We start from the raw sequence: 17367 nt of genomic DNA on the forward strand, positions 1-17367 counted from the left end.
TGAAATGTAACTGTGTGAAATAAGTATTTGATCTCCTTGCAAACAACAATAATTTAGGCAAAAAGTAATCCTAATATCCATTAGATTCCAACCTCTCCACCATGTGCAAGACTAAAGAGCTGTCTAAGGACCTCAGAGACAACATTGTAGACATGCACAAGGCTTGGCTACAAGACCATCAGAAAGCAGCTTGGGAGAAGATGATGTGCGATAGCCTCCTTCCCTCAGCCAGGACACTGAAAATGGGTCATGGATGGGTCTTCCAGCAGGACAATGACCCCTGAACATACGGCCAATCAATCAATCAATCAATCAATCAATCAATCAATCAATCAATCAATCAATCAATCAATCAATCAATCAATCAATCAATCAATCAACCAATCAATCAATCAATCAATCAATGTTTATTTTTTTAGCCCAATATCACAAATGTTACATTTGTCTCAGTGGTCTTCACAGTTTGTACAGAATATCAGTATGACACTACGACACCCTCTGTCCTTAGACCCTCACATCGTACAAGGAAAAACTTCCAGAGAAAACCCACAGTTTAAAGGGAAACATGGGAGAAACCTCAGGGAGAGCAACAGAGGAGGGATCCCTCTCCCAGGACGGACAGACGTGCAATAGATGCCGCGTGTAAATTGAAGAGATAATACATTTACAACATAGGTAGACCAAATGTTTGGAAATGCATGTGTCTATAATAAGAAGATGAATCCACGATGATGTCAACAATCCTGTGGGAGCCATCAGGGAAGTAGTATGATGAGAGTCAGGCAGGACCACAGAGACAGGTTCAGCCACGACTCAAAGTCCAGGACTCAGATCCAGAACTCAGGATAGAGGATCCAGGACACACGACCACAGCAACAGGATTAGCCTCGACTCAGCATCTGTAGCACTATCAACAACATGATCAATTTGGGTTGGTGTCCATTTTGTATAGGTTTCCTCCCTTACATGCAGACATGCTATCGAGTGAAGTATTGATGGAATCACTTCCTTAAATTTGGCTATATCACTAACAGATAGGTTTCTGCTGCAGGAGCTTTTGACTAATGCTTTGTAGTCTAGTAGCAGTACTTCAAAAGTTACAAAGAAATGGTCGGATAAAGCAGGATTATGCGGTTCGACCAAGCGGCAAACTCTGGGGAAGAGCCGGGACGCTAATACGGAAGTGCCTCAAACTGCAGTTCATCTAGTGGCCAGTAGGAGCAGTCTGCAGAAGGGATCAATTTCCATAGACCCCCATGTTAAAATGCCCAACTTTACAGCAGAAATAAACATGTTTACATCGTGGTTCAAAAAACCATATTCTCTGTATAGGTATATCCCCCCTTCATTAATATGGATTGGGGGGGTGAATTCTTTCTCAACTCATCTGTTTAATTAATATTAAGCCTTAAAGTTATGCATATTAGGGTGTGGTCACATTGAATGACAGCTCTGTCAAGTGACTGCTGCTGCTGCTTCTTGTCTCTCTGCTAGCAGCTCTGTGAAGCTACAGGGACTCTGCCTGGTCAGTTCATCCAGGAAACACAACTTGAAGCCGGCCGTGGTTGTTTGTTCTTCATGCTTATATATCGGACTATTGTGACTCGCTCTGCGGTTAAAAGAGACAGTGCATGAATGCGGTTTTGCGGTATGTGAAATTTGAGTACTTTATTTATGTGTTCATAATTTTAATCAGCTACGTAATGAATGTTAAGGCTTGGGTTAGCGTGTAAGCGAGTGGTAGCTACATCGGTACTAACAATGCTAATAGTAGCCTCCAAGTTAAAATCATAGACTATATACTGTATATAAAGGTTAAAACAAAATAGACAAGTGTTAAGCGTTAAGTGGGATAATACTGTACAACAAACGGCTTCTGTTTGAGGTTGATAAAATAAGGTCATCCTTGTAACTTAGAGAGATATTTTATTATGTAGGTAGGAACTGTATGCATCGCTAAGGTTAATTGAAACTGGCTATGCTCAAGTATCTAGACAAGCTAACGTTGAATGTATGTGAAATCAACCTCACAATAAGATGTGTGTATATTACAAATAATAATGTCATATTTCAAGATTACTTAGATATTACAATATGGTTGGTTGAGCTTGAGTTAATTATTGAGCTTTCACGTTAACGTCACAGTCATCTGAAGAACAAACCCAAACCTTGTTGTTTTTATTAATTGCATTACCAAATCGGTATCAAATAAACAGTAAGCATTGGTAACACAACTTCCAAAGTTACAGTAAAATAAAAAGGACCCTGACTCGGACAATACACAATGCAACATGTTCAACAGAAGAGAATAAGTTATATTGTTTGTACACATAGGACTTTACATATATGTCCGTTTGTTTAAGGTGTCCAGGTGATGCAGGCAGGCTGGACCAGAGAGTGAGAGATAGAACTGGACTCCTCACTTCAGCACAGGTACAAAGACTATATATTTCATACTGTACAAAGAATCACGAAAGATATTGGTTTAAATAAATGAGGTATTGACTTTAATACACTGATATACATTCCATTAAACAATACTAAATACTAGATCACCTACACATCAGTGAAGTTGAGGGGTGTTTCCATGCAAAAAGTTACATTTAGATATTTAGCAATATGACTTTGTCAGCTTTCTAATTTAATGTATTGAAGGCAAATATATTTAACACATAGTGAGAACTGTTACTATATATCCCTCAATAGTGTCTGTAAAAAACGTGGTAAAAGTTATTCTTTCAGTGAGAAAACAGAACAAACTTCTACAGTTGCACTACGTTTTGATAACAGTTAAATATTATTTTGATAATAACATATATTGCAATGTTGATGAACTTCATACTGTTCATTCATAATCTGATTTTCTTTGTAGCTCACTGTTGAAATAAAAAAAAACATTACAATTACAAAATAATTATATCTACAGCCCCTAAACACACAAACACACCTCTTTCATAAACAACACACTTGTTCTGCATTAATATGTTTTATGTTTCCTGTAATTTTTGTTAGGAAAGGACATGCCTGAAAGACACGACTCAACATGTTCTCCTTCTCTGAGGGTCAAGAAGAACATCAAAGAGGAACATTAAAAGCTGATGTTATGAGATTTTAAGACCAGTACAGGACATTCACTAAGAAACTAATTGTATTGTTAAACACAGTCAGCTGATCGAATGCAGCTATTTCCACATCGACACTCCATCAGCTGATGATTTCTATTTGCCTCGCTTTATGAGCTTCACATCACTTGTGTCTTGTACCGCAGAGTTTGCAACGTCACAAATAAATGGGGCCAATCTTCAGTCAGATGTGAATGTGTAATCTAACATTTTCAGTAAGAATAATGGACAAAAGGAGTGCAAATACAAATACAATTTATTGAAATGTGAACCAAAAGTTAATCAAACATGTTTTAAATAAAAAGCACATATGGGCAGAAGGTGTAAACCTATTGAATGTATAAGTAAACACATTTAGTCAAATAACGTGACAGACTAGGCCTGTGCAGTTGGTATCAGCCATGCCCATTGCCCAGCATGGGCTCCTCCATCAGGCCTGGTCCTCCTCGCTGAGGAAAGACCCTCAGTCCTCTCTAAACCAACTGACAGGACGTCCATCACACGGAGGTTTCTCCCTGAAGTCTCTGCAGCTCTCTGGACACCACGCTGTCTCAATCCGTCCACACTGAATATGAGAGGGGGAAAATGAAAATAATAAATGCTTTATAACAGGGGTGCCCAACCTTTTTTGAACCGAGAGCTACTTTTAAAGTTGCCAGTCTGCCGAGATCTACCAGTCCAAATAGAGAGGCGTAGCCATTACTGACAGCCTACTACCAGGTAAATACACACTTCTACTTGTATAAAACTGACCTTTGTATGATTAATACTTCGTAAAATACTGCAGATCCTTTATCTTACCTCTTTCTAATCTACACGGCACTGTTTTGAAATGCCGCTCCTAAATTACCCTTCTTCGATAAAGCCACACTCGCATTGCAGATGAGACAGATGGACTTTGAATTGGAATAGATAAAAAAATAATCATCCTCCCACTCGGAGTGAAAATTATATATTTTGGGCTTTTTTGCTTCTGCCATAATTGCGGTCTTGTGTGTGTGCGGACTGTCACTCCTGTTGACACGGACAACGTCAGCGAACTAATGCCCACTGCCAACCAGCCACGCCCCGACACATGGGGTCACGCCAAAATACACCTTCCAGAGTAGGATGAATGCCGTCTCTCTTAGTCAGACCAGGTTTTCCCCAGAAGGCTGTCCAATTATTTACGAAGCCCACATTGTTTGCTGGGCACCACCAAGACAACCAGCGCTGAAATGATGACTTGCGGCTATACATGTCGTCATTGATCAGATTGGGGAGGGGACCAGTGAAGATTACGGTGTCCGACATTGTTTTAGCATAACTACACACACACGCCACATTCATTTTGGTGCATTCTGATTGGCGTAGACGAACATCATTACCACCGACGTGAATAACAATCTTACTGTATTTACGATTATTGTTAGCCAGCAGTTTAAGAAGCGCCTCAACATCGCCCGCTCTGGCCCCCGGAATGCATGTGACTGTGGAGGCTTTGGTCTCTAAATTCAGGTATCTCATAATAGAGCTACCAATAACCAGAGTTGGCTTCTCAGCGGGTGTCTCGCTGAGTTGAGAAAATCTGTTAGATAAGTGAACGGGTTGGTGGGGACCTGCGGGTCTCACGTTATGCCCAATCTTAACTATCACCCAGTCTCCAGGCTGCTCGGGAGTTGCCAGGGGACGGCTAGTAAGAGCTACATCTTGCCGGTCTGCACCGACTAACATGGGCTTTACTGTAGCTTAGTTACTTTCTAAAATGCGGAGCCGGGCTTTTATGGCTGTGATTCCTGCCTCCAACCTAGAAACTGTACTACATGTAACACATGTAGGCCTATCGGTACCAGTAAAGGAGGAAGGGAAATTATAAAACACAGATAGAGCAGGAAATAGCACCCGAGGGTGGGGAAGGAGCCATGGCTAGCTATCAAGCTAAAGTAGCTACCGTTAGCAAACCCGAAAGGAGTGTAGGCAACTGTGGAGTTACAGTCGCTAAGAGAAGGAGAGCTGTGAGTACTTAAGCTGTAGTAACGTGTGATTACAACGTCAGGTAGCTGCCGTGATCAAGAATTGTAAAACGATCGATTTAGTTTAAGATAATATATGCTATCAGCAGCAGAACAGGCACACAGGATAACCCGGAGGTGACAACAACAACCGGAAGTGACAACACTCGTACCGCAATAGTGAGGGTCCGAACAGCACGAGACAACACAGGAGTGGCTAAAGAAGAAGCACAGGGGGAGCTGAAGCTTCCAGATGCCAAGCATCAGCCTCAAAACCTTCAGGATTTGGAGAAGACCTTCAGAGAGGAGTGAACCAACATCCTTCCTGAGATGTGCACAAACCTGGAGACCAACTACAAGAAGCGTCTGACCTCTGTCTGTCGAACAAGGGTTTCTCCACCAAGTACTAAAACATGTTCTGCAAGGGGATCAAATACTTATTTCCCACAGTTATAATAATAATAATAATAATAATAATAATAATACATGGGAATTTTATAACGCTTTTCATGAAACTCAAAGACGCTTTGACAGAGAATTAAGAAAAGAAAACAACAAAAAAGACAAAGAAATACAAAAAGAGATAAACAAAACAAAAAATAGGGGGGCGGGGTGGTCAGTGGTTGAATGCAGTGTTGAACAGGTGGGTTTTGAGTGATGTTTTGAATGCTGTGAGGGAGGAAGAATCTCTGATGGATTGGGGTAGTAAGTTCCAGAGGGTGGGTGCAGCAACGGAGAAGGCTCTGTCGCCCCAAGACTTGAGGTTGGTCCGGGTGGGGAGGGACAGGAGGTTGGCAGTGGCAGAGCGGAGGGAGCGAGTGGGAGTGTGTCTGTGGAGGAGGTCAATCAGGTAGGATGGGGCCAGGCTATGGAGGGCTTTGTACGTCATCAAGAGGATATTGTACTGAATTCTCTGGGGGATGGGGAGCCAGTGGAGCTTGATGAGGACGGGTGTAATGTGTTCAGGAATTCGGGTGTGCTTGAGTAGACGGGCGGCGGAGTTCTGGATATATTGAAGTTTGCTGAGGATTTTTGCAGGTGAACCATAGAGGAGGCTGTTGCAATAGTCCAGACGGGAGGTGATGAAGGCGTGGAAGAAGGCTGTCTTTGTGATCTGTTTGATGTATCTGTTGTAGGAGAGGGTTTTGGTCAAATATGATGCCTAGGTTCCGGATGTGAGGGGAGGTTTGAACTGGGAAGCCGTCTATGTTGAGGGTGAAGTTATGGATAGGTGTGGTGAGCTTTTTTTGTCCAATGATTATTATTTCAGATTTATCGCAGTTGAGTTTCAGGAAGTTAAGTTGGAGCCAGGATTTTATTTCAGTGATGCAGTTTGTCAGGATGGAGTGGGTAGCAGTGGAGATGGACTTGGTGGAGATGAGAAGCTGGATGTCGTCGGCAAAGCAGTGGAATTGAAGTCCATGACGGCGGATTATGTGCCCAAGGGGAAGCAGGTAGAGGATGAAGAGGAGGGGGCCGAGAACTGAGCCTTGAGGGACACCTTGGGGGAGAGGAGCGGTGGGGGATTTGCAGTTATTGATGTAAATTAACTGGTTTCTGTCAGAGAGGTATGAAGTGAACCAAGAGAGGGCAGTGTCTGTGATGTTGAAGGTGGTTTCAAGACGGGTGAGGAGGATGGAGTGATTGATGGTGTCGAGGGCAGCGCTGAGGTCAAGGAGGATGAGGATGTTGAGGTTACCAGCATCGGAGGAGAGAAGAAGGTCATTTGTAATTTTGAGGAGTGCGGTTTCGGTACTGTGGTTTGAGCGAAATCCGGATTGAAAAGTTTCATAGAGGTTATTAGCAGAGAGATGATGCTTAAGTTGTGACGCTACAGCGCGTTTCAGAACTTTTGACAGAAAGGGTAGGTTCGAGATTGGTCTGAAGTTATTAGGGTTCTCAGGGTTTAGTCCGGGTTTTTTCAGAATAGGGGTGATAGCAGCTATTTTGAGGGACGGTGGGATGGTGCCAGAAGACAGGGAGGAGTTGATTGCTGTAGTGATGAGTGAAGAGAGAGTAGGAAGGCAGGCCTTAACAAAGCTGAAGGGGATGGGGTCCAGGGTGCAGGTGGCAGTTTTCATTCCTATGAGGAGATCAGAGAGGTCAGTAGGGGAGACAGGGGTTGGCAGGATAAGGGGGGGCAGGTGGCTTGAGGGAGAGCTGATGTGGTAGTGGTTAAGCTGCTGTAAATGTTGTGGAGAAGAGTGTTTTGGGGTTTCTGGAGCCAGAGTGGATTAACTGAGAGTAGTAGGTGGTGCGGGCATGGGAGAGGGCATCTTTATATTGCTGTAGGTGGTCTTTGTAGGTTTGAGAAAGAATTGTGATACCTATTTTATTGCTTCTTTCAAGTTGCCGGGCACGGGTTTTCATCAGACGGAGTTCAGGGGTGAACCAGGGAGCAGAGTGGGTGAAGGAAACTGTTTTGGTTTTTATGGGTGCAAGTTGGTCAAGGCAGGAGGACAGAATGTTGTTGTAGTAGTCAGTGAGATCAGAGGGGCTATGGAGGTCCACAAAGGGAGTGGTGGATATTTTTTCAGAGAGGGAGGATGAGAGCGAGGTAGCTGAGACACGGCTTAATTTACGGAAGTTGATTTTGCGTTTTTGCTTTGGTGGTGGGGTGGGAATGTTGATGGTCATGGTGATGGCTAAGTGGTCGGAGAGGAAGAGGTCTGAGCCAGACAGATGCTGAAGGTTTAGTCCAGTTGAATGCAAATCAATTTTTATCTTTTTATATAATGTCCATTTCTGGATTTTATTTTTTATATTCGTACTCTGTGTTAAAATAATACCATAATTATAGACTGTTCATTTCCTTGTAAGTGGGCAAATTTAAAAAATCTACAAAGGATCAAATACTTATTTCCTCCACTGTGTATATAAGTAAAGAAACCGTAACCACACTTTCCATATGTGTCTCCCTCCTCCTTCCGGCAGTCCTTCAGGGAAGAAGTTCAGAAGCAAGCCTCAGTTGTCTCGTTACCTTGGAAACACAGTGGATCTTGGGTGTTTCGACTTCCGGACGGGGAAGATGATGCCTGGAAAACTGCAGAAGAACAAACAGAGACTCCGGAATGACCCGCTCAGCCTGGCCAAGGTAACACTCATGGGGAGCGGGGGCTGCATTAGTGTGCAACTCGATTTTGACAGAATAACAACTGGTGACTTCTAGAATTGTGTGAGTAACATTCTGTTTTTAGACTTCTCTGTTTCAGTGTGTGTACTCTGTATAAATGCTCTGTAGTTGATCTGACTGAAATTGTGATTTTATATCTCAAAACCGCTACAGTATCTGTCAGGCAGAAACTTGGGACAAGTAATTTGACTGGAACCTTAAAACTGAACTAACTGACTGCTAGGGTTAAACTTTGATTTAAACAATACTAAGAGCTTTATTGAGTAGGTGTAACTGTATTAAGCGTTAAACTCATAACTTTATAACTTAGGGTTTAATTTAATTGGAAAAACATTGTGACACTGAAAATACAATAACAACTCAGGAGGGAGCCAGTCTAGATTTCCTTTTGAGGGCCACCAGCTGCAGAGAGTTAACTAATTAGAGGGGCGTGGCCCCACAGCTGTGAGAACTCAGCAATCAGGTGTACATCTTAGGTTGCTCTTTCCTGGAGCGTCAGCCAGACGAAGTCACAAGGGAGGCAAAGAGGAGGCAAATCCTACTTTGATTGAGCTAAGTATCGCTGGTGTTTTCTTTTGTTTTATTCAATTCTCTTTGGTTCTCTAGCCCCTCATGCTATAATCATGTGTATTTTCTCCATTCCTGTTCATGTGTCCTCTCGCAATTATCACTGGCCCCGTGTATCTCCTAATCGATTTAACCGGCCTGCTCTTGTCTATCCCACATGCTCCACTGAGATCCAACATCTCGTTTCAGGGGGCCTGTGGAACTGCCAGTCAGCTGTTCCTAAGGCTGACTTCATCTCTGGCTACGCTTCCCTGCAGTCTCTGGATTTCCTTGCTCTCACGGAGACCTGGATTACTCCTTCCAACACATCCACCCCAGCAGCTCTCTCCACAGCATATTCCTTCTCCCATACACCCAGACCCTCTGGCAGAGGAGGTGGCACTGGTCTCCTGCTCTCTCCCAATTGGAGCTTTTCCCTCTTCAAGCTACCTAACTTCACTCCTTCCACCTTTGAATTCCATGCCGTCACAGTAACCCATCCTATACAATTAACCATTGTTGTTCTCTACCGTCCACCAGGCGCCTTGGGGGACTTCTTGGAGGAATTAGATAATCTCCTCTCACACATCCCTGAAACTGGCCCTCCCGCTGTACTTCTCGGAGACTTCAACCTCCAGACAGGGAAGATAGACGAACTAACATCTCTGTTAACCACCCTTGCTTTCTCACTGTCTCCATCCCCACCAACTCATAACGCTGGCAATGTCCTTGATCTCATATTCTCAAGGAACTGCACTACTTCTAACCTCTCTGTAAACCCGCTCCACACATCCGATCACTTCTTAATTTAATTCTCTCTACCCCTTTCCAAACTTAACAAACTAATCTTTTCTAATTATGCACCTGTCCGCCGCAACCTTTGTTCCCTCTCCCCCTCTACCTTTGCCTCATCGGTGCTCTCAGCCCTCCCTTCCTCTGATTCGTTCCAACTCCTGCCTCCAAACTCTGCTGCAGAAACTCTCCTCTCTACTCTCTCATCCTCTCTGGACTCTCTCTGTCCTCTTACATCTCGGCCGGCTCGTCAGTCCCCTCCTGCTCCCTGGCTAAATGACGCACTGCAGGCTAATAGAATCATCCTTCGGGCAGCAGAGCGGAAATGGTGGAAATCCAAACACCATGACGACCTCCTAACCTATCAGGCTCTCCTCTCCTCTTTCTCTGCTTCCATCTCTCAGGCAAAAAGCACTTTCTTTCAAGATAAGATCCAATCTTCCTATTCCAATCCCCAAAAACTATTTTCTATCTTCTCCACCCTCTTGGACCCCCCCAAAGCCCCTCCCCGCTCCTCCCTTCTGTCAAGCGACTTTGTTAACCACTTTGAAAAAAGGTTGATGATATTCGCTCTTCTTTTTCTGACTCACCTTTACTCACCGCTGGGTCACCAGACCCACCTTTCACCCACACACTGACCTCCTTCTCCCCTCTCTCTCCAAGTGAGGTTCCTATCCTCATTACCCCTGCCCGTCCTACCACCTGTCCTCTTGACCCTATCCCCTCAAACCTCCTTCAGACTATCGCTCCTGATATTCTACCGTTTCTCACCCATTTCATCAACACTTCTCTAACTTCTGGTCACTTTCCAAACAGTCTCAAGGAGGCAAGAGTAAACCCTCTCCTAAAGAAACCCACTCTCAACCCGTCTGATGTTATAAACTACAGGCCTGTCTCTCTCCTCCCGTTCCTGTCTAAAACACTTGAACGCGCTGTCTTTAAACAACTCCCCTGTTATCCCCATCAGAACAACCTTCTGGATCCGCACCAGTCTGGTTTCAAGGCAGGTCACTCAACAGAAACTGCTCTCCTTGCTGTCTCTGAGGAACTGCACACTGCTAAAGCAGCCTCCCTTTCCTCTGTCATCATCCTTCTGGACCTGTCTGCTGCATTCGACACGGTGAACCATCAGATCCTCCTTCGCACTCTCCAAGAACTTGGAGTTTCAGGCACTGCACTTTCCCTCCTCACCTCATACCTCAAAGACCGCAACTACAGGGTTACTTGGAGAGGGTCCGAGTCCGACCCTTGTCAATTAACTACAAGGGTCCCTCAGGGCTCTGTTCTTGGTCCCATCCTCTTCTCCTTGTACACAAACTCGCTCGGGTCTGTCATTAGCCCGCATGGTTTTTTATACCACTGCTACGCTGACGACACCCAACTAATTCTGTCCTTTCCCCGCTCAGAGACCCAGGTCGTCGCACGCATCTCTGCTTGTCTAGCGGACATCTCTCAGTGGATGTCTGCTCACCACCTCAAGCTCAACCTTGACAAGACTGAACTGCTTTTCCTTCCGGGAAAAGATTGTCCCACTCTTGACCTAACAATCAACATCGGCACCTCTGTTGTTTCCTCGACTCAGACTGCAAGGAATCTGGGTGTGTTCCTAGATAACAAACTGTCCTTCACTGCAAACATTGCTGCTACAACCCGCTGCTGCAGATACACGCTTTACAACATCAGGAGGATACGTCCCCAGCTGACCCAGAAATCAGCGCAGGTTCTGGTCCAGGCTCTCGTCATCTCACGCCTAGACTACTGCAACTCCCTCCTGGCTGGTCTGCCTGCATGTGCCATCCGACCTCTGCAGCTCATCCAGAATGCAGCGGCTCGTCCGGTCTTCAACCTTCCAAAATTCTCCCACACCACGCCACTCCTCCGCTCCCTTCACTGGCTTCCAGTAACTGCTAGAATCCACTTCAAGACACTGGTACTTGCGTACCATGCTGCAAATGGATCTGGCCCTTCCTACATCCAGGACATTGTTAAACCGTACACCCCAGCACGTGCACTCCGCTCTGCATCAGCCAAACAGCTCGCTGCACCCGCACTGCGAGGGGGACCCAAGTTCCCATCAGCAAAAACTTGTGGGTTTGTTATCCTGGCTCCAAAATGGTGGAATGTGCTCCCCATTGAAATCCGGACAGCAGATAGCTCTACGAAACCTGATGTACTTATATGATTCTGTTTTCTTCAAGGTTGTATCTTCCTGGTCGAATGCACTTATTGTAAGTCGCTTTGGATAAAAGCGTCAGCTAAATGCAATGTAATGTAATGTAATGTTCAGTGTTATCACATTATCAGATTAACACTGCTTCCTGCAGCAGGGCAGATGACAACCAAACACAGCAGCATAATAATAAAACTGTACACAAACTGTTCAGTAAAAAGAGCAATTAAATAACTACAAGAAACATAGACGGTCACATAATTAATGTAAAATAAATAAATAAAATGTAGTCGTGAAAAAAAACATTCTCAAGTTCTCAGTTCCCTTTATGAAAGGGTGAGGAGTTACTGTATATAGTTTGATGGCCACTGGGAAGAAAGTCCTCCTGTGGCGCTCCGTGGTGGTCTTCGGTGGTCTCAGTCTACAGCTGAAAGTGCTCCGGTAGGAAACCAGTGTGGCATGCAGGGGGTGAGACTCGTTGTCCAGAATGTTGAGAAGTTTCCTCAGCATTCTCCTCTCCGACACCAATAACTCCTGCTCCAATCCCAGGACAGAATCTGCTCTCCTGATGAGCTTGTTGAGTCTGTTGGCATCAGCTGTCAGTCCACTCCACAAAACTGTCCAACACACTCCTGTGCTCAGCTTCCTGATCTCTGCTGATACAGCCCACAATGGCAGTCATCTGATAATTTCTGAAGATGGCAGGACTGTGAGCAGTGTCTGAAGTCTGATGTGTAGATTTTGAACAGGAAGAGAGAGAGGACCGTGCCCTGAGGAGCGCCCTGTTGTTCTGCAGCCTCATGTACTGTGGCCGAGCTGTGATGTAGTTTGTTATCCAGCTCACCAGTGGAGCATTCACCTGCATTTCCTTTAACCTGTTAAGCCTGATTGACAGCTACCAGACAATATTGACAATTTTTACCTAACCGAAACAAGGGATTACATATGGTAACCCTTGTTATATAAGCACAGGTGGAGCCCTCTACTGGACTCTATGGGTACTACCCCTTGATCATATCATGCAAGCATTCATCCACTGAGACTTCTATAAACGTAGCCGGCCCCGGGGCGGGCCTACCTGAATGTGCGCGCATCTCACCGTATAAAAGGAGGCCTCGCCTCCTGACTGTCATCCTACACCTCTCTTCAGCGAGCGGCATAGGACAGACAGTGCCCCGAGTAGAGGGCTCCGCCTGTGCTTATATAACAAGGGTTACCATACGTAACCCCTCGTTATATCTCGTTATATCTCTCACAGAGCCCCGATGTATACACGCGCTGTCGTCAAACAACACCGTTCCATCCCACTGCCCCTGACCGGCTTTCTGGTTAGCAGGCGCTGCACCGCACTCTCCTTTACCTCGGTTGTGACCGTGGAGAAGTCTGGGCCGCGGCTGACGGAACACACTCCGACGCGATTACCTCGCAAAAAGTGTGCTCGGAAAACAGTGCTGAGGGCTCTCCCCCCACGCCAATAGGCAGACGGCGAGAATCCCCAGCCCCGTACGGGCTCACTGTGCGCCACCTCTCCCGAGTCCCTAAGGAGTACGGGGAGAGCGCAAGTGTCCCATGTCCCCATCACTCAGATAATGACCTCGTGCAGAGTGTGTGTGGACTATAGCGTGGAGGGCTCTCCCCTCCTGCCCCTAGGCAGGCGAGGAGAGCCCTCCAGCCCCGTATGGGCCCAGCGCCATGTTCAAGAGATACAACTTTATGAAGGGGCCTGGCATTGACCAAGACGTCGGCGTGCATATGTCCTCTACACTCACGCCGTTGAATAAGGCTGTTGACACAGCCACAGCCCGTGTAGAGTGTGCGCGGAACGCCACGGGGAAGGCTCTCCCCGCCTGTCCGTAGGCATGTGCATTGCTCTCACAGAGCCAGCCTGCCAGGCTTTTCTTGGACAGAGCTTTCCCGGTCACCCCGCCCCCAAAGCACAAAAACAGCTTTTCAAAGCACTGTTGTACTCGTAGGCTAACCTCCTGGAAGGCAAAACGCAGATACTTCCTGTGCTCTAGAGCAGTGGTTCTCAACCTTTTTACACCAAGTACCACCTGAGAAAATAGTTGGCTCTCCAAGTACCACCATATGACCAATGTTAAAATACAGTCTATGCACAGTTCATGCAGGACTCGGAGGCAAATGTATTCATAATACCATTATTTATTGTGCTCTCTCTCTCTCTCTCTCTCTCTCACTCACTCACTCACTCACTCACTCACTCACTCACTCACTCACTCACTCACTCACTCACTCCCCACAAGTGAGAATATAAAGAACAAAATAATAACTTATTCTCACACAACAAATGTCAACTGTACACACATGTCATTTCCTGGACCTATACCAAAGTTTGAATTTAGGCCTCCTGCAACAACCTACATCGTAACAGAAAATGTTCTATTGGGAATTCAGTTCCAATAATAATGAAGCCTCCAGGAGCAGATGAGCCTAAGGGCTAATAGCTCATATTCAGTCTGCTGATGTTTGCTATTGCCATTTATGTGGTGGCAAAGTAAAAAAGAAAAGAAAAAACATAAGAAAAAAGATAACAATGAAGGACAAGTGTGTGCTTTTTCAGCTTTTGACCTCTCTCCATCCTTTGAGCAAATGCCTTCTTCCTCCTGAGTCACTTCTCTCCTCCATCACAGCGGCTGTGCATATCAATTTTGTGTTGCTGGCGGAGCCTACGCTTGTACTCGGATGATGACTGTCCTCCTCCTCATTCACTTGTTCACTTTCGCTGGTAATATTCTCCTCTGTACCTCTCTTCCGAATACCTCCCGTTTTGAGCCACGTTTTTAACATCATTCAGCTTTCTTCTTTCTTTAGCTTGCTTGCAACGTTCGCTAATCGTTCAGGGGTAGTATGGTCGTCATTAGCAACGCCAGAAATAAAAAAATAAATGTTTTCGTTTCTAAATCTAAAAATAACAATAGCCTATTAGAACTAATTTAAACCACAGTTTCAATTATCTCAAGCTTATTTTCATTCGTTGTAGTATTTTGATAGTATGATTTATTTTGTAATTAATGTTATTCAACCAAGCCTCAAACTGATGGCACTTGTCCCTATAGCCTATTTTAAATTGAAGTTATCTGAGGTCCTTACCATCAGCTGCTGTTGCAGTAATAAGTAGTGTACCTTAATGTCCCAAATGTGCACAATGTAGTGACTGCTTTTCGTCTTTTTGTTTACTTAGTTGTGTGTCCTGTATTGTATATGTCTGTGTTATGTGTAAAGGTTAAATGTGGGGTAGGTAAGTTTGAGAAACCGGCTCGAGATACACTTTTTGTTACATTCCATGGAATGCTCTTAACATCCCGATAGCAATGAATATCTGAAGTGTTTTGACAATACATAAAAAATGTCATCTGTGGAAGCCGTAGTACTGTAAAAAGCACGACCAATCATCTGAGCCAGCCCGGCTAAAATAACTGGATGGCCTACCTGCCTGTCAGCCTTCCATCTGTGCACAAACTTATCTTGTGCCCTCATTGGTTATGTGCGCATTCGTGTGTGTTGGAGGAGGGGCTCTGTAACAGGGTATATGCAGGAATCCTGAAGTCAAATTTAATACCTTTTAAGACCTTTTTTAAGACCCTTTCCATACATTTTAAGACCTCATCGCAACTTTGAGTTCTAACCGGTTACATTGGCAACACACTTTACCTCACATTTACTATATTGATTGTAAGATAGCAAAACTAAACAGAGTGCAGACAGACTACTGAAGCCTCCTTTCCACATGAACTTCAACCTATCTGTGAAGGTCAGGTTTAATGCAGTGTGCTGCTTTTTTGCTTCTGTAGACTCTGTGCTCTTTCATTCCAGTAAAACTCCTCAGAAACCATTAGAAACCAGTATTTGACCAATAAACAAAATAATTGACAAAACTTTGAACTATGAAATATGTTAAACTTTGGTGAGCTTCAGCTGGGTAATGCCATATAGGAGCTCCCTCACAAATACCCAGGGGTTAAATTGGGCTGGGGCTGTCCGGGGCTAAGCCCTGGCACATAAGACGATGCTCTGACTTCATCACCCTCACACATTTGTCATATGTTTACAAAAAAGGATATATATGTTAAGACTTTTCTCGTTCTTAATATAGATTATATTTAAGGTCTATATGTGTTGACTTTACTTTAAAATAGCAGATCTCTGTGACCGGATATAGTTTGGCTTAGACCCCGGCCCCACACGGTAAAACGTATACGCAAGCACAAAAAAGGCTTCCTTTCACACTAGGGATGTGCATCTCCATCACTGAGGCCGATGCGATGCGCATCTCGATACGTTGCCACGATACGATACATTAACGATACCTTTGAAACACCAGGCGATGCGATACGATACGATTCACCCCTGTTGCGATACAGTTCGATACGATTTGATTCAACATTATGCGATTCGGGGCGATACGATGCGATTCAACACGATGCAAAAATAATGATACTTCAATATGGTACGACAGAGGATTTTTGTTTTATTCCTTATGCAGCAAATCATACATTAACAAAAAAGTGCTTTACATATTTGGTACTGCACATCCCATCATGCCGTTTATTTTTTTTACCTTTAAAAGCTCTCCAGAGTACAATTGTATAACACCTCACAGTTAAACAATGTAAGGATGCATTGCTCATGATTAACAATGTGCAAATAACAGCTACAATAGAGCAATGCCCATACAGCTGCCAGCCTGATGTGCTTAACACTCAGAGGCTAACTCACCAGTGAGCAGAAAGCAGTGGTTTCTATCTGAACAATAAAGAAAACAAATAACCTTTCACAAACAGGTATTTCATAACTGCTTACAGTAAGGAAGACATTTAAATTATTATTGGCCGTCACAGGCTGCTGTAAGCTAAACACCTCTCTCTGACAGAACACCTCACTGAGTGATTTAACTCATATGTCTCACTTTCAGGTTTCTCTTTTCAGCCGCAGACTCCATGTCGCCTCTTTATGTGCGTCGCTAAGTTCCTCGTACTACTTGTGTACTTTAAAGCGGCTCGGCATCGTTAACAATTTGCGAGTGATTTTTCAAATTGACCGTCTGTAGTAAATAGTGCCGCGCACATATACCATCAGGACGTTACTGATGGGGTGCGGCTGCGGAGTGATACTGTGTGTATTCAAGTCCGCATCTAGGACGGATCTATTTATCATGGCTGTAGACCTGTTAAGTAATAAAGATACCTCATACAAAGGTCTACGGATACCTTATTACTCTCCATGACCTGCGGTCAACTATATAGCATAAATGACTATTACACCGTCTTTCTTGAACAATCCGAAGTGTTGCCAAACGTTTGATTTGTAGGTATTTGTCGGTGCGCTGTGTTTCTCTTTCTCCTCAACTTCCGTGTGTGTTGATAACTGAGACTCTCGTTCTCCGTAGTGGCGAAGCAAATATCAAAGATCGACTCTGCTGAACGTTGACAAGATAAGGGGATTTTATATGAATGAATCGGTTTTTTACCGATGCAAAGACGCTACGCAATCGATGCATCGCGAGTTCAACCCAAACTGTAGCCGATGTGCACTCTTTCAACCGGTGCACTCGCATCTTGAACGTTTATGCCGGTGCACCGATGCGAATCGGTG

The sequence above is a fragment of the Notothenia rossii genome (genome assembly GCF_949606895.1).
Source record: "Notothenia rossii genome assembly, chromosome: 11".
NCBI lineage: Eukaryota > Metazoa > Chordata > Actinopteri > Perciformes > Nototheniidae > Notothenia > Notothenia rossii.